Below are 25,613 nucleotides of genomic sequence, written 5' to 3' on the forward strand. Positions count from 1 at the left end.
TACTAGGCTCTTAGTACATAAAGTTGAATAATTTGAAAATTCGTATCAAATCATTCGAATCTGTATTAAAAAATAATATGATGAAAATTATACAATTATTTACCTAATGCATGTTTTAATATAATTGCGTTTACATAATCCTCGCAGAGCTATTCAATGTAAATAATTACCACAGATTTCAATAAACTGGCAGTCAAATATTAAAAATAGATAAGGAAAATTCATTTTTTGATTTTAATTTTAGGTAAGGTCTGTTAATTTCTGATAATTTCCTTATTATACTAATTCATTATTCGACACATAGTTTAATAAACATAAAAAAAAATAGAAATACAATATATATAAATATATATATATATATATATATATATACATATACACCTATGCATTTTAAATTTATTATTATTGAATTTAAATAAAATAATTTATGTATAATAAAATTAATTTGTTTTATAATTTATTGTAAATTATGTGAAAAAGAATCTTCATCAGATTTTTATTTTTTTGTACAAATGTTGATCGGAGAGAATATTATAATAATATGACGTATTCATCTACTGTAGTTGAAATGTGTTAGAACTTCTAGAGATTGAAGTGAACCAAACTAATTTCTAGAAATGTAAATGTCAAGGATAATTGCATTAATATCTAGTGATTTTGGCTAGAGTGAATATGGCTGAGATATTTTAATGTTTGCCGGCTATAGATTTGTATTGTGGTGGCAGACACTTGATTACTGACATTTTGTTGATTTCCTACAGTAGAATATATTCACAATGATAAACAGAGGCCTTATTTGAAATTGGAAATTATGTTTGGATTATTAAACTATTCGACATTTAAACCAAACAATATACTGTTAATTATTACAATACACATACACAATATAATTACATTTAAATCACATTTATAGTAATATTATTAAAGTCAAAAAATTAATAATATGATATTTCAATTATATTTGGTTGGGTAACTAACTATCACGTGATATTTTAATTGTACGAATTAAACAATATAAAAACGATCCAAACGGATTTTTTGATAAAATTCATAAAAAATGAGTAAAATAGTTCTTTTTAAAAATACTATATTATGGAATATAGAAGAACGGAGTTTCCAAATAGACATTGGTTAAAAATAGTAAAATATTCACCTTTCTTAGTTCAGATACGTAATCGGTAAATTAATATGATATATGATATGTTTGAAAACATATGGATATCTGAATAAATAAAAAAAAAGTTTTTGAATAATAAGTAATTGAGTTTAGATGTTTTAGTATATTTTAATTTTTAAATTAATGGGATAAGAGAACTTATATTATTTAAATATTTGGAGTATTTATGCGATTGAACATACATTGTAATTTAATGATGACAAATCATTTTTGAAAATCAGAAACTTCTTTTTATAGTTTCCAAGGAAAACAAAATCGATAGAATTTAAATTTCAAACGAGCATATCTTATATAACAAAGTTTTTATCGTCTTAATTGCACAAAGAAAAAATAACAGAAGATGAAAACCATACAAATTCGACTAGAGGAGTTTTCAGCCTTTGTGATGAATGTACAAAAAAAGTCTTAAAAGTCGTCGTTTATTTTTATTTTTACCGACTGAACTAACAAAACTTTATAATAATATAATGTGATATAATGCAATGCGAAGTAGATATAAAAATGGGGTTTTAAATAATTCGACGAAAATTGTAATTTATATATACAATCCAAATAAAAATTAAATATATTATATACATATATTATTTTTGGTATTACGTTTATACTGTAATATTTAATATAATTAATTAATACATTATCAGTAAGGTATAAAATTATTTTCTTTTATTTAAAATGAAAAGTATTAAAACAATAATGTAAATATATTTTACAATTAATATAATCATATTCTCACTTTTTTGTTCTTAAGAAACATAAAAATTAGAATTAAGATATATTTTAATAATTAATTATATTTTTAATATTAAATAAATTCTTTTATGGATCGTTTATTGAGTTCAAAGTTTTTGACGTTGTAAAATACAATTTTTGAAAGAAGTTAATTAAAAAAAAAAACTGCCAAAAAAAAGTATGTTGGAATTTCTATCTATATAAACATTATTTATTATTTAAAGAGCGTTAGATAGATCATTGTTTAGAATGTGTGTATATTAATAAGTTAGGGTAACTTGTTAAACTTGATAGTGCAAACATTGTCTTTAATGTCGTTTAATTTAATTACAATCTAATACAATTTATCTTGTTTTAGTCGTTTACTAACCAGTTTGAAATAACTTATAAATAAAATATGATTATACCTATTTTATTAATAATTGTTCTATAACTCATTTTAGTCATTCTATAGTTTAAATATTTAAGTAATCTTAAATAGTCTTTTAAAGTTTTAAATTATGATTAGGAATTTTATAAATTTAACATGGCGTTGGCGCTATATGTAATATTAAATTATAATATCATATTCAATTTACGGTCGATGTACCTATACATAAACTAACAATTTTGACTAATTAATCAATTCAAATGTTTTGTAAAAAAAACTTTATTTTATATGATAATCAAAAAAAAGGTCATTTAAAATGATTAATATTATATTTATATATAGTTTAGTTTATTGAATATTTAATCATTATCTATCTCAAAGTTCAAAAGAAACTACGTAGCGCGCGAGAAATTAGGTTTTTGTGATTTTAGTGTTTAATAGTTTAATTAAAAATAGTGTTCATCACAAAAAATTTATATTAATACCTTAAAGTGCAATTAGAATACATTAATTTTTAAAATAGATAGATGAGCTTCTTAGAATACTTGAAATGTTTACTAAAAAAATAAAAACTTCAAGAAGTTGTATTGTTTTTTTCTTAATAAATTTTCTGTATTTACCGTAACGCTTGTATTATAATTGATTGAAATTTAGTTTTTTGTTGATTCAAATCAATTTAAATGTGTATATATATAAGGTAAATTACGTATAATTTAATATATTATATTGATTATACCACTTTTGAGACATTACTGAACAATAATAGAATCCAATTTATTTGCCAGTATCGTACGAAACATTCTTCCCAGGAGTTCTTTTTTTTTTTAATTGAGAGCATTTATTTAGTTGTTTACAATACGATTTATTAATAGTTATAAAGTAAATATTTTTAACAATCTGAAATAAATTTGTATGTATTATTCAATTCAAAGACAACAAAAACAATATTGAAAAGTGTAATATTGCAACCCCTGAATAAAAATTATAAAAAAAATTAATTTAAGTAAATAATTTAAGTGTTGATGAGTCACTTAAAATGTGTTTATTTTCAATGGAACAAACATAAATTTTAATTACTTATTATTATTTATTTATTAAAAACAATAAATATTGTTAAAAATTTAATTATTATTTTTTATATAACATTATGTTTTAAAAATCGACTCAAATTAAGAAATCAACTGTTTTAGATTACGTATATACTATATAGGGATAAATAAACGTAAAAAATGTTTATATGAAATATTATTAGTAAGTTATTTATATTATTTATATTTATTATAAATTATAATACGTCAAAAATGTATAGAAAAAATTATTTATTGTTTAAAATACCTAAAAAGTTGTTAAATGACAAATGTAGTTACTTATACTAGTTATACTAATTATATTTGTTATAATATGTCCAAAATGCAAAAAAAATATCCAAAAAGTTTTTAATGTCAAAAATAAAGTGTGATATATACGGTTGTAACAACCAATAAGTTATGTAGGTATACTGGTCTTATATGCACCTATGCCAAACCGGTAAAATTCGATCCATAGGCAATATGTAATATTCAATAATAATAAGCGATAGGGTTCGATATGATACGATTCCATCAGTATATTATGAAACATAATATCAATGGTTCTATTTTCTATAATTTATAAGTATAAATAAACAGGAAATATTAATTTTTAATATTTTTTAATTTATATTTTAATACTGATATATTATAATAATATTATTATTTTAAATTTTACCACAAATATTTTTATTGATTGATTTATAGATATACATATATTTTTTACGTCCAATCTATTTTCCCCGCGTTCATATGGCCATGTACATACTGCTACGTTATTTTTTTCTAGATCGTTTAGAGTATGAGCGGAGCATTGAATCTATTGATTTTACAATGATGCATGTTTTTGTGTGTGTGTATCTATAAACACCTTTTTGGGGCAATAAATAAAATGCTCTGATTTTCAACTTTGGGGGTTATTAAATGCCAATAAAAATGTTTTCATTGGTTTAAAAGCTTAAAAATGTAATTAAATGTTCCTCATATTAAGCTGTTTATGCTCTAATAAAAAAAAATATCAAAGATATTTGCAGATTACTTTTAATGTTCGATTTATTTTTACAAACATTTAAGTTAAAAATTTGACAAAATTAATCTAAACAACGAAAATGTGTAAATTATTTTGTAGTTATATACATTTTTAAAATGTTTCGTTTTTATAGAAAAGGCTCGGTAATAGGTTTCTCATAAGTAGTCTATGGTCTATACTACAACCAATAAATTTAAGAAATGCATAATCACAATTTTCTTTCATAACTATTTGAAATTCAAATTTAAACGAAATTAGATGTTTAAACGAATAATAATAATTTTTGGTATCGTAAAATATTTTAGTTATTTTATTGTGATTCAAAAAATATTGTTCATAGTCTTGAAATTGTTCGTTAATTTCTATATTACTATTTACTAATGACGTTTTCCAAAATATTTTTTTATTAAATTTTTAAATTTTTGTGTTTGTTGTCATCTTTTATGGTGGTAAAAATGGTTCGATTTTTGGGTGGTTTTTAGTAGCAAATTGGACCTAATCAGTAATTTGAATACTAATATTTATTATATTGACAAAATTCAAAAATAGTATTCGTTTGGACTTAAAGAAATGTGTATATGTATACTGTAAATTAAAAAAAATATATACATTACTAATTAGTTAATAAATAATATCTATTTATGTCATGAATTTATACACATGGTTTTACGATTAAGTGATTATGGCGATGATTTAAATAGCGTATAACAATTATGCACTATGGTATAAATATTTATTACTAAAATAATTAAATATTAATAATGTTCATAAATGCAATGTTTTCGACAACTATTAAATCAATCTATCATAATACTAATAGTAAAATAAAAAAATGTTAATATAGCAATGTAAAAAAAACATATGAAATATACTTACTTGTGATATATACTCATTATATATACATTAATTGAAATAAAGTTAAATACATCCGTACAGTGACCCACTAGACACTTACCGTACACCTGAGCGGTACCCTGAACGACTTTCTTTTTTTTTCTATCACCAGGGACTGGGTAAAGTTATAGTTTATTTCTCACCCTATGATGAAACTCATTGTAATGCGTATTATATACTTGCAGTTACAAGAACCCTTGTAGGGTCACCGAAATATTACTCCGAATATCACCGTAATACTGATGACGTAAGTAATTGGATTTTTGTGTATATAATAATAAATAATAATTCCATATTTGTCCATTGGTCGTCTAGTCATCACCTGGATCGTGTACTTACTGTATCTTATGTGTAGAATTGTAGGGAGATATACCTATATTAATGTACAAAAAACACAAGCACCGGTTAAGCACGGACTTCAATAGACATACAGATAACATATTTTACAAATGTAATAAACTAACAACTATTGCTCTATATGACAGATTCTACTTCACTGCTTATGTTTGTGCATTATATTATATATTATCCGATTCTGACTTCAACTCATACCTGTGCGTTGGAAAGCGAAATGATAAACAACCAAGAACAACGAACGGAGTTGAAACTTTCCATAAATATTTTAATGAAAAAACGTTTCTATATAATCTATGTGCGCCAACGAGATAATTTCATTCAACGTCTCATCGATGAACGATGTGTTGATAACTGTGAAAGTCGGCTGTCGAGTAATATTCGGCGAAGATGATAAATTTATTTCTAAAAAGTTTTCAAATTACAATTTTAGGCAATATAATGGTACGAATTTTGTATGGTATTTTGTAATGGATACAATTATGTTCTATTTTCATCTGGAAAATAATAGTACGACAGAAATGTAAGATATTTTTATCAGTACATATTTTATAATTATTTTACTTCAATTGTAATAGGTATTCATAATTTTTATCTATTATTAAATACTATCAATTAACCGATATTGTAATCTTATGATAGGTATTAATAATCTTTAACCTTATTTAATTTCGTATCTTTTGCAAAATATTAATAGCGACAACTGATAAAGGTTCATTGGCATCAATTTCGAAGTATAGAATATTATATTATCGTTCACGTAGTGGAAACCATTGTATGTGGTATAGCTTTGTCAGTAACATATTTATATAGCTATGATATAGTGTTTTAGAGTTAACTTTCTCGAAACGCATAGGTATATGGTATAGGGTATGCGTAAGATGAAAGACATATCGAAAAACTCAATTAAATGATACAATATACAGTGACACGCAATGTAATGCAATTATTATATATTTTTCATATAAAAATCGCCAGAAAAAAATAATAACCCCCTCCTCCTTCGCGTACAAACTATAGTATCATAATAATACCGGCAGCTTGTATTTGTTCACACTAATGGAATTGGAGTGTCGTTACAAAAGTACAAAACGTTCAGAAATATTATACGTACCTATATAATATGAGAATAAACGAGAATTCACTCGGAGAGTGAACAAATAATTTTCTATCATTTTCTCACGTGGTGTTTTTTATTTATAAATTTTTTTTTTTTTTGAATTTTCCAAGGGAGATGCGACATCATATAACCAATAACCATAATATTCAACCTTCACCAGAAGTAGTAGTATTGTTATATGCACTCACGATGTGGCGATAACTCACTTGCGCTTGCGGCGCATCGTTCTACATAATATATTATAATATTACACTGTAATAAGTAAGTATCTGTTGATTCGCCGCGTACAACAAGTAACGTGACGTGACTGAAATATGATTTATTTTCTTTACGAAACGTTTTCTAAAATATTTCAGCATACCTATATTCCACTACCTATATATAATACAGTCGTTCGATTGTTGACATTCGAGCAATAGCAGTGTGCATAATACAATATTCAATACCATCGATACATTGCGATATTTCTATTAAAACATATATATATAATATTATTCCTATTGTGGTTCACCACGTTTTTCCGTTTCCTCGACAAATAATACACATGAAAACTACCCTACATATAGGTACATAAAAAGATAAAGTTTCACGCATGGTAAAACGTCGATTGCACTACTATATAATATAGGTAACGTCTAGCAGAATTGTATATAAGTACCTGCAGTGTTACCCAACAAACATCATAGTATATGTATGTGTGTGTATTATGTATAGTATATATGTCGTATATTGTACGTATGTAAATACATATCATGCAAATATCACGCACGAGAAGTCAATCGGACCGTTTTATTATATACCCGCGCATTGTGTTTAGCTATATTTGTGTAAATTAATACAACTAATTAAATTTGATTATGGTTTTTAATATTTTTCTTACTATTAACAAATATTTCCGTGCATTATATATATGATATTCAACTCGTACGAAAAATAAAACTTAATGTCTTCACTGTTCATGACATAATATGCATATGTATTATTTACTCGTATAAACGAATGTGCAGCGATTGTACGGCCGACAACTTACTAATACAATTTTGATAAAAGTGTTTATCTTAACTGCCACCTCTCCCACCAATCGAAATACAGGTAAGAAACGGATCCATAGAATTCTTTTTAAAATAGTTTTTTGTCATATTCTACTTTCTAAATTTTAGATGTTTTTAGGTGTTGTAATATGTACCTACATTGCGAATTGTTTCGTTAGTAGTCGAGGAGTTGCCTTCCAAGTTCCAACGAACAGTTCCGAAGCAAACCAGCAGTACAGTGTGGGTCTATGGTAGATAAAAGTTACTTCCAAAACAGGCTTTTGGCGAATAATATTGTAACATGGTAATTATTTTAATACACATAACGTTTCTTCGGAGTTCGGGGAGGATAAATACGCAGCTGCCACCGCGACTTCTATAATATGCATCACCCCGTGTTCTCGTTCTTAATTAAAAGCATGTGCGATTTCCCCTTGTCTTGTAGGTATTCACGTACATAAACGCAATTGTTGTATATAGGTAATTATTAACGTTACACATACCTATACTGCTTAAGTTTATAATTTTGTGCTTGTCGCGAAATAGCAGAGGTAAAGACGTCGTTGCTATTATCGAGTAGGCTTTATATTCATATATAAAGTTAAAGTTTTATTATATATAAGATATTCTGAGCCGAGCTGCTTGTGCAGATCCGCTCCTCTTATTAATACGAAAAAAGACTATTAACAACACAGCGATCTTTAAATACACACACACACACACACACACATATATATATATATATACATTTATATGTATAGGGGAAATGAAAAAGAAAGACATAGAAGACAATAAAGGTAAATATAAATATATGCATATTGCATATGTATATGAAGTAATTAGATCCGTTAACAATAGCTCCCGGGTGCCAACTTCATAGACGTTAAGCCACACAACATATTCAACATTTTATTTTAATCATCTATTACATGTTTTTATAGTTATAATCACCAAACATCCGTTTTTAAATGATAATTTTTATTTTTTTATTAGTATAAAATGTTAACCTGATTGGCGAATAAGTTCTAAATAGAATAAAAGTAACTTAATTAAATCTGATTAAATAGATAGCGGTATGACTTTATTTATAACTAACTGCTCAATTTCCCAGGGGACAAGAGTTGGATTGGTAATTATTAATAGCCTATAACATTATCTTTAAGATTATTTAAATATTGGTTAAAACCCCATAAAAATCAATTTAGAAGTTTTCGAAGTTATCGAGAACATAAAAAAAGCACTGTCTCTTTATATAAAAGTATAGAAATATAGTATAATGCAATATTTATTTAGTTATTAAAACAAAACGATATCGCACGAGACGATCTTAATTTGAAAACTATAACTTATTCAATGTAACGTGTTTTTCGTATTCATTGTTTACTCATGTTTCTCCAAAACTATCGATCCGATCAATACGGTTGGTGTAGTGTATTAAAAAATATTAGAATATAGTCTGATAAAAAATATGTCCTCATTTTTAGTATATAATATAACTTTTGTAATTTTAGGCTATCATCTATTGTATTAAGCTGTGATTTGTTGTTCGATTGGAATGTATGATAAAAATGATCTTTTTCTTTTAATTTTTTCAATAGTGACCCTAAATTGGGACACAAAATATTGTAGGTTAGATTATCCACTACCAGAGTTTTCTTTTAGCGCGTTCTATTTAATAGAACTGTGCAATGCGTACAATGCATTACAGTGTACTAGCACTACAAAACACACGCCGCTATGTGCCTTAGTTGCTAAACACAAAGAAAACTGATGACTAAAATATCAAATATTTGTTCATATATGCGCATATTAAACATATATGCACTTAGTTTTCAAGCACAAAGTGGAATCGTCTATTTTTATTTACTCTATAATATCGGGTTATTTATACGTATTTATTCATTTATGAGTAAGAACAGAGATACTTACCTAAACTAACAAGCTATGATGTTTTCTTCAAATTTTAATATTTTACGGGTGAAAAGATTGTATGTTTACCTATACGTGTTTTTATGCAGTTAACAAATTAAAGCATTTATAGTATTACAATAAGGATGTAATTTCGCTCTATCAATTATATAATAATTTGTATGTACACATAAATCGTAATAATGTTTTAATATACTTATATAATATAGAAACATTATACAAATTCTTATTTTTTTTTTTTAATTTGATAAAAGTGCGTTTAGTTATATTCAACCCTTCGTCGAGCAGTGGTGGATTATGCCGGTGGGATATTGGGACTTTCCTCAGTGGATCGCAGCTGGAACTGAGCAGTGAGTTCATACAAAGAATAATTATAGACATTCTTGTTTATGTCTGTAGAAAAAAATATTTAAATTTCGAAGACATTATTGACATTGTTAAAATTTAAAGTGATTTATTAGATAAAAACAACTAAGTATAAATTTTATTTAATTCAATTATAAGCTTTGATTTTTAACTTTGATGATGTTTTATTGTAAACAATTTAGATATAGTTTGAAATTTAAGCAAGTCAAAAGCAAAACATTTCTGATACTTTTCAAAATAATCGGGAATCGTAGAAAAAATAATAATAAAATAAAATATAAATTTTTGTTAAAATTTTAATATTATTATTAAAATAATTATTTGGCAGCCTTGGTCACCAAAAGGTTTGATCGTCTTAAAATTATTTTTCATCAATTTAACACATATTTTACGTTGACCTATTCAATAATGAGTTATACTTGATACTTATATTGCTTAGCAAAGAGGTTATCTACTTGGCAGATTTTTTAATACTGCATTAAAATTTATTATTATTAAATTTTGACCTCTTCAAAGTATAAACTAAATCCAATTTTTTACTGAAAATTTCTTTAAGAAATCTCCTTTAAAGTTAATGAATGTAGAATTGTTTATACTACTTGACACACAAAAAAAAACACACACACACCCACACATTATTTAATTTATATTATTATAATTTATTTATCGTTTAATAAATGAGTACAATTGAGTTCACTGCACATTTTTCTAAGAACCATAATATAAACGATGGCGATCATAAATGTCCATCAGAATATTGACCCATTAACAACGAAAAACAAGTTTTAAAATATAAAAATAAATAAATATCATTATACATGGTATGTAAATTTATTACGTATATCTATTTTGTTTTATTACACTTATACAGTTAGGATTATGGAAAGACGTAAAACGTAAATTCAATAGAATAATATTAAATTAAATTTATCAGATGTGACTTTTTTCGTATAGAAGACAACCAGTGATTCAAAATGATTCTCGTCTAAGTTTCTATAGTATATATAGATTTGACTTTATCTATGTGTAGAGTCAAAACCGAACTATTAAACAATGTCTCGATTAGTCCATTAGAAAATATAGATATATTGTTATAAATTATAATATAGGAATATAAATCAATGTAGAGTTTAAGGGTAGGTCACCCAAATTTTTTGTTTCTGTCAGTAACTACTTTTTAATAATAATCATATTATACGAATAGATTTACCATCTACCCTTTGACGAATATCCATCCGCTACTAGCAATCTATAGTAGAGGACATCATCGCATCTCGTCTTAATGAACGCGGATTGTAACGTTGTATGTTCTTATTGAAGGCTTATCTTACGATGAAATTAAACAAAAAAAAAACGTGATACTCAGTCGAAACGTTTTTGTCGTTGAATTTCGTATAATAGGGCTAAGACATGCACAGCCGATGACAAAAAACGGACCAGCCGTCGTGGCAGCTTGAATATTGCCGGGTCTTGTTACATCGCATCAATCCTGGGCTGTTATTTAGAGACATGTTTTTTTCCTGTATTTTTGAGTACAAATTACCTGTGTATAATGTATAATTATAATAATTATCTGGTCGAGCAGAATCACGGAAACGGGTTTGATTAAGACTTAATAACAATCGAAGCAGCCGATCATTAATATGATTATACTAATAAATTGGTTACGCGTATAAAGTTCTTAGTACGGTATACGAGGCTTCTCGTACGTATTTTAGTTATTCGCTAGTCACTAATTTAATCGAATCTATCTTAAATTTGATTGAAGTGTATTGTAGTACCCATGATTAACTAACAAGTTAATCAAGGTAGTACCTTTAATATAGGAAAGTTTTAAGCATATACAACATGCATGTTTGTTTGTTCTCTCCGTATTTATTATTTTCAACATAATATATTAATTGTTTCTATTGTGCAGTGTATTATTCCAATTATAATGATATTAGTGGATGCGTGGTAGTTTCCATAATTTTTTTAACTTTGCAAAGTCGTTGTCGTCCATTACAACAAGGTTAATATAATATGATTTAATTTAATTTATAAAATATAATATACAGTGGACGCGGCTTATAAGACTCGCGGATATAAAGTTTAATCGCTTATTAGACTCAAAATCGTCTGGAACGGTCCGGAAATATTCAAATACATTATAAAATATTCGGTTGTAAGACTCATCACTTCATTTATAATACTCAAATTTCGTAAAAAACAAATACTAAAAAATAAACATTTTTGGTTAAAATTTAGAAATAAATTGGTTTTTAAAAATTACATATTTGTTTGGATTATTAATTCTGGTTTTGATTCATGCTTTATAATGTGTGAATGTACAACAAATTTTATCGCATTTTAGTCATTTCACATTTTTTGCAATTATCGTTATTTTAATAAGACTCAAAACAAACCAAAATTACAAATTTTTTTCATAAATAATAAATACATTATACATCTTTTAACATTTTTTATTAATGTATAATAATTTTTATAATATGTATTATAATTTTAATTTTTTTATCAGAATTTTTAAATATATTCAATATTAAGTATGTATTATGTAATATTATTATAGTATTTTAAAATTAAAGCAAAATATATAGTAAAATAAAATTCATAAATATGTAATTAAATTTTTTTTCCCCACTTCGCATATACTTTGTGCTGGTCCCAAAGTGAGTCTTATTCGTATAAGCGGCGTCTACTCGTATTATCTCTTCTATATTTTGTACTAATTTCCATTGCATTATTGGTTATTACTTTATAAGTAATAGTAGTAATAACCATGGAAATATATACTGTTAATAACTTATTACTAATAATACGAACTAAAGTAAATGTATTAAAATGTTCAATACCATCATATTCGCATACATAGTTTATAGTTTTTATAGATCCATGATAAATTTATATAGAAATGCTTTTTCAGGAAATTATTATTAGGCATTATTAATTATAAAATACAAACATCTATTATCTAGACGTGAGAAAATTAGTTACTTAACTTATAAACCAATTACCGTTCCCAAAAATTGTCAGTTAATGGTTACTGCTTAAAAACCAAGTTTCTAAACAAAGTATATTGAAATAATGTTTGTAGCTATATCAATAACAAAATAGATAATAAGTAATATGACAAATACGTAATATATATACATAAACGAGTATATACTGAAAATAAATTATGTTTCTATGTAATATATTTTCCTTTATGGTTATGATGATTTCTATCATTTTAGGAATCAAATTATTATGTCTAATTTATTGCTGGTTTTTCTATATAATATACGATTGGTGACTAATGATATTAGGTTTATATTATAAGAATAGGTACCTATATAAATTATCATTAAATGAATAAAGTAAAAGATTCAAGATTAGGTTTAAGAAGCTATTATACTAAGCATTATACCATAAGCATTATTTATGTTGCCAAAATAATTTAAGTCGATAACTTATGGATAACGGTAGTAAGTACTTATAAATATCGATAATTGGTAAGCGGTTTTTAATCAGTTTATTTATCTTACGTTTTAGCTGGGTTTTCACAACACCATATCGTGTCATGTTTTACATTATATTTTATATGTAGGTAATGAAATATTGGTAACAAATTACCTGTAAGTTGATTATGTATATGTTCAACACGTATTGTGTTAAATATTTGATTCAGTTTTATATTAACGAAAAAATCGTCATGGTAACCAGTAACTGACCATAGGGTATAAGACTTTGCATAAAATAATGGTAAGTGGTTAAAATTTCTAAAAAATTATGGAAATTATTGGTTTTTGGTAAAAACAGATCACTGATTTCAAGATGGCCACTAGTACTCAAATCTAAATAACGCTTTGTTAATCATGACAGTATTTTTTAGAATTCTTTTTATAAACACGACAGTCAGGTTTCCGCTATGACTAATTCTTTTATTGATTTTTTTTTTATTTATCCTGTTGATTTTAAATATTGCTAGTTTTTAAATTTTTTGGTTTAATTGTTTTAAAAGATTTTTTTGTAAAAAACACGGTATCTGACAACGTATACCTCCAACAATTCTGTCCTTGAGTTTACCTTGTTTCATCTAACATTCTAACATAAGTTGAGATGACTTTAATAAATTTTAATAAGACAACTTTTGTTTTCATTTGGTATCGGTTCCCATCATGCACAATAGAAACGTTTGTAGTTTTCTAGTGAAGTTCAATATTTTGGTCATAAGTATTATTGAATCGGACATAGGTCCATCTAATTGATTTAGTTTTATGATTAAATTGTTCCAATTTTAAAATATTACTTATCATGTTATTGTTTTAATACAGTTCATAACTAAAACTTTTATTGTATCTTAATTTTACTTATATCAGAATTCTACTAATATACGCTAAGAAACTTGTTAAAAATGTCTGGCCATGTTACAATTAATTATAAATTTAAGTGGTTGCTAAATAATTATATATTTTTGAGTTTTATTGTTTACTTTTATCCCTGTTAAAAAATTAATACTAAATCTTTTTTAAAATCATCTTCAGTTTCATCATTACTTAGTCTTAAAAGAGCAGGTTTATAGTTTTTGATTATATAGTAGCTCAGTTAAATATTTCCACTGTAGTCATTGTTATTTTTATTTGGAAAATAATCCAAGACATTGAGATTTTAAATTGTTTCTGATAAATAATTTAGTATAGACGAAGTGCGTGTAGTAAGTGCATCGATCATTTAAAATTAATTAAAAAAATTCTTTGTTTGCGTGGTATTCTGTTTTTATAGTATTCTGCTAGTTTATTTATTTTTACAGATTCGATATCCATTACAAATCGTTTGAATTAAATTATTTACCACAGAAAATTGTAATTATTAATATCTTCGTATGGGTCATAATCTGTTGAGTGAAAAGAGTTAAAAAGTAACTCAAACCCAATTTGTGAGAAAATAATAATCAGTAAAAAGAACACTAAAATTAGATATGTATAATGACTTAGAGATACATATGTTGATGGACTAACTAATTATATTACAAAGAAGGTAAAATGCCTTGCTCATAATTTTTTAGAGTACCATATAATCATATTGCATTTTATTATGATAATTTATTATTGTATTCCTATACTTAATTTATATAGTATGACAATTTTACTTATAAACTACATTGTATCAGACGATTTGTTCAATATTTCAGTAGATGAGTTTGTTCACAATAAAATATCTGAACTCAGTAATTGAATACCCGTTTTGGCGAGCTATTTATAGTCACTTGATTGATTCATTTAGAGTAACACAGCTATATAGAATCCTAATCTAGATAATATAGTTGTCTGTTTCATAAGTGCCACTATGGATAATAATAAATTATGCCTATCGCCTAGAGAGAGATAGATACAAAATATAATAAAAGATTGGCAAAAGTAGCTTATGATAAAAGACTATGGCTGAGTAGGTATTATGGCTTCATCATCAGGGTAGCTACTAAAAATACTTAATAAAGAATAAACTATTATTATTCTCTAAAACGTACCGTTTTTGAATTCACACAAAACAGTAAACACTCAACTATTGATGTTTTTTATTTTTTATTTTAAATCCAAGGTTTAGTTTGTTTTACATATCATATTAATTTCCATCATAAAAAAAAAGAATAATATGCATTCGTGAAATTTGAAAAGAAAATAAGTTCTTTGTACAGTGATATGTATCTTTTTAACTCATAAGAATAATAAGAATAAGAGGAAGAATAAAAATACGTTTAGATAAATTTTTTTTTTTAAATGGTGAAAACGTGTAACTCACTGTGGAAACGTTTCATAAGTAATAGCCATGGTAAAATACTTGAATAAGCACACAGACATACTACAGACTATTTTTTTTGTACTTTTATTAAAAAGGAGTATAAACGTTAAAGCATAACAATTAAAAATATAAGAACAGAGAAAAATGAAAACAATATAAATCATAATAAAAAGAAAAATAATTAACAATTAAATTAGGAAGCCATATTTGATGATACAATATGATAGGGAAAAGTTAAAGAAAGGGAGGAGGCGAGGTTTGAAGCTGGATATGATTAGGTGAGATGTATCCAAAGGAGCGGAGATAAAATAGGAGTCTGGACTCTGGAGGGCAATTAAAATAACATCGGGAAATTATAATTAAAGTCCAGCTTCACACCTTATCTATCTCCCTGAACTCAATATATTTGAATTCTTTTATTTTTTAATAGTTTAATGTACAAAAAACTTCCAATATGACGGACAATTAAATTTTTGGAATCCTTATAGTAGCAATTTTTTTTAATTTAATTTTTTTGAACAGTTAAACAAAATATTAAAATTAATTGAGAATTGACGAAATTAGAGTAGGTTAAATTTGTAATATTTGTGAGAATAATAATTATAGGCACAATTTGAGTTTTAAATTTGGGGAGTTATTATAATTTTTATGCATGTATTATGTGTGTATGCTCCCTGAGATATATAAAGGTGGAAGGGGATATATGCAATTCATTCTGGGAGAGGGCTATGATTTATTTTGAGGTGGCTTAGCCCCCAAGGCCCCCTCAAATTGCTCTTAATTCTCTTATAATAAATATATATATATAATAATAATATAATAAATAATACGTAGTTATTTAAGACAGATAAAACATTACAATGCGGATAAATGTCTGTAGGCCTATAGGTACTTAATTTAAGACACCCATGTTGTACAAATGTATAATAATTTAATACGTTACCTGCATGAGTAAGAAACAGTATCAACTATTGATGCAATGTGTTATAAAAAACTACTCTTAATGTGTATGATTGAAGCATTTTTACCGTTCATAATGTGGTGATAGGCATCATTGTAATATTAATAAATTGATCCTCCGCTCAAAATCTAAAATATAAATAATGAATAAGTTCTACAATACCAGCATAATGTTGTTAATAGAGCGGAAATACATATATAATTATAATATAAGCTATAAGTTAACTTAATATTCATAATTATTTTTAAATATTTTCATACTTTTTTGTCTACATATTTATTTTGTAAATTCAGTTTCATAAATAGTACAACTGTAATATTGATATCCATAAAAAATAAGCATTCATAATAAACATATATAATAGATAATTCATCTACATCGTGAGAAAGAATCATGATTTAAGATATTGTATATTTTATGACTTACTACAATCATGGACAAAATAACGATAATATTTTTATTTTTCCATGAAACGTTATGAACATAATAGTAGTTATTAATCTATTTGAATAGATGATTAATTTTCCGTATAAGTCGTGTATATCGATGACAATTTATTGTACTTGCGTCGATTGTAGATTCTTACATTTACATCCAAAATAATACATGTATCAGTGAGCGATGGTGTATTATTATATTTGAATAGTCAATAGTTTGTGAACCGATGATAAACACGAGTATTAAATTTAAGTGTTTATGTTTATTAGTTTACATCAGTTTAACGCGTTTATCACATATTTGAACAAAATGAACATTTCACTTGAAAATTAGAGTATGAATATACGTGTATATGATGGTAAGCAATTCAAATAATACAATATTATTATTATTTGTATATGTATAATAATATTATTATATTCATTCAAACCCTTTTTGTTAATAGTGTTTACATAAATATTATTATTTATTACAAAAGCTTCGTTGTGTATAACTGTTCAACTAATTAATTGTTATCCAATACTTGGTAGCAATGGCGTATTTAGGATTTCGTCAGGGGGGGATATAAGTTGGAAAACATAATTTCCTCGACGGTGGTGGGGGGGGGTATATACTTACTATCACCACCGTTTCTAAAAATGAAAAATGTTGAGAATTTACATAATTTATTATCGATAGACAATAAGTATTTACCAACTACCAACACATAAATGTATAAAACAGTATTCTTTTGTTTTATAGTTTATTATTCATAATTATTTTTTTATAAAATTTCTATAACTATATCTATTATTATATCTATTTCTATTTTTTTTTTGTACGGTATTGTTACTACATTATTTATTAGTTGTTACTTGTTTAGTTCTGGACGTAATAATTGGTTACTAATTTAGTAATACTTAGCGAGGTCTAGCTAAGTGAAAGCCTCTTGTTAATCGTAACAATTTTCGTTAATTGTATGAATAAATTGTGAAAAATGCTCTAAAAATTAAGAAAATGCACTAAAAATGCATTTAAGGTTAATTTTGTCAAAAAATGCGAAAAAAAATTACTTTAAAATAATTAGTATCACCAAAACACGTTTTATAATTTAGGGTCAACGTTTCAGAATACCAGAAAAAAAGATACCTTTACATCAAAATCCCAGCCCTAATAATGACGAATGACGGCATTTTACGATTTACGATACGAATTATTTTCAATATTTATCAGTAAGTCGTGTATAGACGACTATACGGGCATCAACCATAATATTTCCAAATTCTTAATAAATCAATATTATATTTATATTAAAGTGTAGCGTTTTCAATAATTTTACTCTGTAATACTGTCATATACGTACAATATTATTAATCTTACTAGTAAAAAAAAAAGACCAATGGGGGGGATCTATATTATAGATGTTAATAATAAATGTTATAGAAAAAGTGTCCTGTTCAACGATTAATATTTTTCAAATTAAAACATATATTATGTAATAATTAAAATTGTTATTTCTGTTAAAAAATTCATTTTTCAATAATTAGAATTTCAAATACTCATACAAAATGTTTACGGTTATTGAAAATAACGATTTGTCTACTCACAAATTAAATTATTTTATTGTATCTAAAACTATTATTATTATATGTATTACTATTTTATATGAAGGTTTATCTAATTCATTAAATTTCCATGAACAATATGTATAAGAATGTTCATTATTTTATTTGAAACTTTAGACTCAATGCTTTATTATAATATCGTAATGTATAATAGTATGTAAATCTAAGAAATTATTTGTTACTAAATATGCTTTAAAACTTTATTTACTTTAAAACTAGAAATGTATTATACAGAGAAAATAAATCAGGACGTTTTTATTACACAGAAACTTAAAATCAAAGAAATAATTTTTTGTAAAAAAATATACGTGGAGAATTAAATAAGTATAGTGACAACTTCATTAGCGTTATTTTAGACCTTTTATGAGGGTCCAAGTCGAACAAATGAAATTATAATACTAAAAACTACTACTATATCTATAGGGTCTTTAAGAAATCAATATGATATTATTGTTGTTGTACGCATAAAGATCTTTGTAAATGTGTATCTATATAATAATAATATAAGTACGTATGTATAGGTGTCTGTGACTTTCTGTTTGACAAAAGAGTAAGAATGAACAATAATATCTTGCACTTAAAAATACATACAAAATAAGTATGTTCTTTCATACAACAAGCACATAAACACATCCATTAAGTACACATTTAGTAAACATACCTATTGCCCACACTTATACATTTTATTCTAACCAAAAAGCTTTAAATATTAATTATTATTGTGACAATAATTTTCCAGTACATTTGTGGTATTATATTTCCTCAAAATGATAAAAATAATCATGTTTTACAGCAATTACTCGTCTATCAGGCTGTTTTTTAATATTATATAGTTGAAAAAATCTAACTTTTCCCCTTCCCAAATGAAATACTGCTGTATACAATTTAAGTTAATATATTGACAAATTTTGTTTTTGCGTAATATTTGGTTAATATTTTGTAGTATTTTAAAAGAATATTTTGAAATCATTACATTCCTAAAAAATATTTTACCTAAATTTGAGTTTCCTGAAATAGTTTGTCTATCTGTTCCTCGTGGCTCACACTAATATATTAAATTCTGAGTGGAGCGATGAAATTATCTGGTAGTGAAATTGCTTCGATTTTCAACTTTTAAGGTGATCTCTGGTAGAAAAGTGGATCTAGTTGGTATTTTGGGATATAAAAAATAAAGAATGTCAAATTCCAATAGTTTTCAATATAAACGGAAAACGGAAATTTTTAAGTAAAACCAGTGTATTTGTTGACACATATATTGTTATATTGTTTCGTGAAACAAAAATTGGTTTATTGACGAACTTCTCCTTACAACTGGGTTTGAAATTTTTATAATGCTAAGCTGTTAACATCTATCTACCAGATGAAATATTAATTACAAATATTAAATTATTATAGAAATAGATTGGAATGTAATAACATCGAATGCACATGTATAAATATTTTTTTGTTTGTTTTTTGGCAGTTAATTTTGAATTTTTCCCATAAGTGTGTATAATAACATAGCAGTGTTTAATAATACTTCCCCAATGTTATATTACGTAATAAAATTTAAAAGCATTTTAGACGTTTCTAAAGATCGTAATGTAATGGATTTATAATAGGTTTATTTTGAATTAGTTGTGTACATATTATGTTTTATGTGATCACATTTCAGAGAATGCACTATTAAAGTGTTATAAGTCTACTTCTTAAATAAGGAATTGTATAATATACAATTTTTTTTCTATATTTTAGTGAGGTAATTTTTTAATGTTTGCTGCAGCAGATATTTTCTTCATATACATGTATAAAAACTCAACTTCTAAAAACGGATGAAATGTCTATATAATATCATTATCTATAAAAATAAATTCAGCTTATAGTTCTTGTGATTCAAGTAAGAATAGTCAAATTCAGAAACTTATATTATATCTGCTTATCCTAAAATATTGTTCTCAATAGCTTATAATAAAATATGTGACACACAAATGTGCTGAATTGAGGAGTTGAGGTTTAAGTGCCTAAGACTTGTATCCATATTCTGACCAAATGGTATTATTTGTAGTTTGTACAAGGTAAAACTGATATCCTTAACGATTGTAATATTTTACATGCGTAATTTACCGATTTGATATATTATATTGTATATATAATTTTCACGTTCACGTAACTTAATATTATTGACAAATACTTAAAAACTTATTTACTACTACGATCAACATAGGTATGTTAACAAACACCATGACTTGAAAGTTCGGAAGTTTTAAATTTGATTTGATCACCATTAACCTAGTAAAATAACCTTACTTAACCTTTACATCGAACTTTCGTTTGATTAAAAGTCCCATGTAATTAATGTTTATATTTTACAGGGTTATTTCTAGTTATAAATAAAGTTTTGTCTCAGTAAAATAGTATCAGAGTGTAAATATCTATACAAACATCTAGCTTACGGTTGGGATAAAACTATAAATTATTATTCATTATATTATATATTATATGTTAAAGACAGAAATTCATCAAGTATACTCACCTCCTGTTTTTTTTTAATAATAATGCAATATTCAAATTTTAATTTTCAAATTCTTAAAAGTTTAAAATACTTGATTTTTTTTTGTACCATTTAAAGTGTTTAGTGGATAGTGATATACATTTCTATTTTTATCGTTTTACATTTTAATTATTCAAAAGATAATTGTTTTGAGTGTTATCTATAAATACAATTTTAACTGTGATAATAGTCAGGGTGTCCAGCTATAGTTAGATATATATACTATTTCTATGTATAGATATAGAACATAAAATAAATGTATAACTAATAGATTTATAAATTTTTATAGAAATTTAAAAAAACAGAAGTTAAGAGAAGAGCAAACTTTAAATCGTATAAAAAATCTCAAGCATTTAAACACCTAGTCTTTATACGTATACTTAAACATATTCTGCATTATTCAAGAAAACAAGGGAGGGGGGTTAGAATGCTTGCTGGTAAATTACTCTGTATATTTATATACAATATATAGACAAAATGTATATATCAACACATTGTATGTATTTATTACTATAAATTCACTTATATACGTTGCAGGATGTAATAGATTGAACCAATTAATCGTATTAATTATTCAAAACTTTTTTATATATATTGAGCTATTATAGTTGTATAATAGTGGCTTTTCAATAATAATAAAAAAAAACTGTTTAAAACATTTTATTCTAATCAATATTTTTTATTTTTTATAATATTTACAACAAAACCTAATTACATAGTTAGGGTATGGTACTCAATGTTTGATGATTTAAAAATATATATATCATCATAGCTTGGTGAATATCAGGACTATGTACAAAAAGTTTTCACCGCGTCTATTCAGGTGGTATGTTTATGGATGTTACTTTAAGACATCAGTCATTTATACCCATCTATGGATCTCGATGACTGGATGAATCATGAAGTAAATTATTATCTGATTCATATTATACAATAAAACTGCTATAGTATTATAATTAATAATAATTAAAGAATTAACTATGAATAATTAACTTGAAAACATACAACGATTATTAATAAATATTAAATAATTAATTTTTGCCGACTGTCCACAGTCCACGGTGCCTTTATAGTCAAATGTGTAAGGTATAGATTAAAAAAATAAAATCTTTTTGAATTTGCATACGATGGGCTTAAAACTTTCCATAACTACGACTAATTATACGTATGTATACGACATATGATGATATAGGTATACAATAAAATGTAACGAGTTTTTGACTGATGAGCATAAGCCTTAAATACACTAGCGTTGAGTGTACATGTTGCAAAAAATAGGATATGAAGTACTTTACACATGATTACAATAACATTTTTTTTTGTTTTTGAATTTTATTTAAATTGTATATTAATTATTAATAGTAATTGGTGGTTGAGGTAGCACCTACATTCAAATAGTATATTTAATTGCATGTGTATAATAATAAAGAAATATGCTTCAAGTACGAATATCAATATTATTATTATTATATTTAATTTGAATAACTTAGCATATATCTACATTCTACGTTGTATATTATTATTATACAATTTAATCACACGCACTATCTACTAAATGGGATAGGTTAGGTTAGACAACCGTTATACGTTGTAACGTATAGTTTTATTATTATTATTTTTTTTTAACTAGCAATCGCAATTGATAACAACACAATTAACGAGATAAATTTTAGCAGAAATTCGTATGACCGCTTTTTCAGTTGGAGAGGGCGATCATAGTTTGTGGAAGGGCCGCGGGGGCGCAGTCTCACCTGTTTAAATGTCGGCGCGCACGCGTCGATCAAGGCGGCGGCAGTGAAGACGAGTACAGCTAAAACTCACGTCGGCCGCTCTCCGCCGTCTCCGGCGCAAAACAGTCCGTACATGCCACTATCGTCTGTCGCACGCACTCACCATCGTCAGTTTCGTCAGCCCACACGTCGTAAGCACACAATTACATCCTAACCACCGGGGTAGAGTGGACAACTACATAGGAATCCGATCGACTATACAATACGTGCACGTATGCAGTCACTATGTAAAGGTGAGTGATTGAAAGTTATTTATATTTTTCAATCGTACACTACGATTACAGTATATACTATAGACTCACCTGTAAGTGTGTATGTATGCGATGGTCGAACACGATTTTCGGTGAAAAATCAACAGGTCGCGTAGCCTCTCTTCTACCGGCCAACCGTTTTTTTTTAATTTTTACGCGGGGTTTTTTCAAAACGTTCTTTCCACACTGTATTAACATTTTTCCATGTCATATTTTACATTTATATTATTAAACCAATTATTGGTTTTCCGTATCAAATTTGTTCAATTGCCGAGTATGGTGGAAAGTTTGTGCGTGGAAAACCTTTATTACCCGACACCGTACTGCCGTCACAATCATTCGATTATCATAATGCGAAACACGTTCGTTGGTGGCAATCGATACATAAGCGTAGATCACATAATTTTTCACGGAATCTTATTATCACCATTATCATATTTTACGATGATAAAATACGTCACATTTGAATATCGTAGTTTTTCTGTTTGATAAAACAAAAAATAACATTGTACAGATTTATGCAACAGCCAAAATAAAATAAATCTCTATTGAACGTTTAAGGGCTACATGATGAAATATTGTATTCTTGTGATGTAATACTCGTATTTTATTTGTTTATAACATATGTTTTTAAACATGATAGAGGACACTTAAAGAGTTCTGGGATGAGGGTGTTCAAGCTTCTTTCCCTTTTTCCTCCTCATAATGATAATTGTACAATAGATACGGTTAAGTATAATATTCCCGTGTGTGTTTGTGACAGTCTAAATACATTTCTATAATAGTTATTATAACCACTATTTAACTCTAAATTAATAACGTGTCACTATGTCTTCATCGTTTTTATTTATAATAACATAATATTATTGTGATTGATTGGGAGAAATAAAATAATATTATTACATACTTATAGTATTATTATTACATCATATTATATATATATATATATATATATTTATATATAAAATTGATATTAAATAAGTATGGTGCAGATGGTAGCTTTTACACAATCGTCATCATGCCACCTGTAACCAATCGTAAATTTCAAGGAGTCACAAATGTATAACTATCGTAATATTTTGTCGCTACACAAATCGTACTTATATATTATATTATTACAATGTATTTATTGTGGAAAAATAATAACACTTATGTGATGAATTCATGGAAATCCGTGAGTAATGGTCTTGCGATCGACCGGCGGCCGAGGTCGTAAATAATTACTATTTTATTGTCCATAAAGTTAGATTTTCCGATAACTATATCATCTCCGGTCTTGAAAATTTCTACAGATATCCTACCAAAGTTTGAAATTCTGTTTTATCGTGGCCAGTCAAACAAGATCGTAAATACTCTTAATTGGGTTTGACTTTACTGTTTCTTTTTCGGGACTATCACATTGTATAATAAAGTGATATACTATAATAGTATATTATTATTAAATGACGTTTATAGCGAATATTATGCCTTTGGCTATTATTTTTGCTTTAATTATACACCACAATGGTTAATAATTCTGGACATCTTATTTATATTTTTCAAACTAAATTGAATTCTGGAAAAACATATTAAAGAATCAATTATTTTGTCTGGTAGTGAAATAAAATTATAAACTACAGGATATTGAATAATATTATATTTTGAATCATTTTTTTATAGATAAAAAATAAATCGAAAAAAATGTGGAAAATGTATTGAATAAGTACTAAAAATGTATAATATGTACACTTAAATTGTTTGATATTCCTCATAAAAACTCAATAATATTTAAGTTTAGATTAATTTAATAAAACATGAATAGTAATTAAAAGACAAAACAGGATACTCTTGGTTCGATTTAACGAAGTTCACTAAATGTTTGAAAAAAATAAAATACTTTGAGTGTAAATTATATTAGCAAAGTAAAATCAATAATGTTTGTATGTTTCTTTTAAGAAGGTAAACCAATAATTTACAATATATACTTCATATCTGAATTTATGGAATGTACTTCGCACGTATTTATATATAAGTATATATACATTACAGTGCGTGGCAATATAATTTAATGTCTATATAGTTATTATTATTTCATATCAGCGCAAATAGTATATTTTCAAACATTTATGATCTTTCGAAAGTATAATCTTTGGAACAGATGATCTTTCAAAATATTCTCGCTTTTTTAACTTGCAGCATTTGAGCTCATGATTTT

The 25,613-nt window shown here is 25.9% G+C and overlaps 1 protein-coding gene across 3 annotated transcripts in view; it reads left to right on the forward strand.

Annotated features, from left to right (window-relative positions):
- Positions 1–23,152: 23,152 nt before the first annotated feature.
- Positions 23,153–25,613, forward strand: part of LOC132929317 (neuropeptide Y receptor type 2-like) — a 170,171-nt gene continuing 167,710 nt past the window's right edge. For 2 of the 3 annotated variants that reach the window (XM_060994593.1, XM_060994590.1), the window contains exon 1: positions 23,154–23,401. The gene's annotated coding sequence lies outside the window, so the exon portion shown is untranslated. Of the gene's footprint in view, positions 23,402–25,613 lie in introns of all 3 variants that reach the window. The other variant, XR_009662091.1, reaches the window with a different exon arrangement.

This window comes from Rhopalosiphum padi, chromosome 4, assembly GCF_020882245.1.
Source record: "Rhopalosiphum padi isolate XX-2018 chromosome 4, ASM2088224v1, whole genome shotgun sequence".
Taxonomy (NCBI): domain Eukaryota; kingdom Metazoa; phylum Arthropoda; class Insecta; order Hemiptera; family Aphididae; genus Rhopalosiphum; species Rhopalosiphum padi.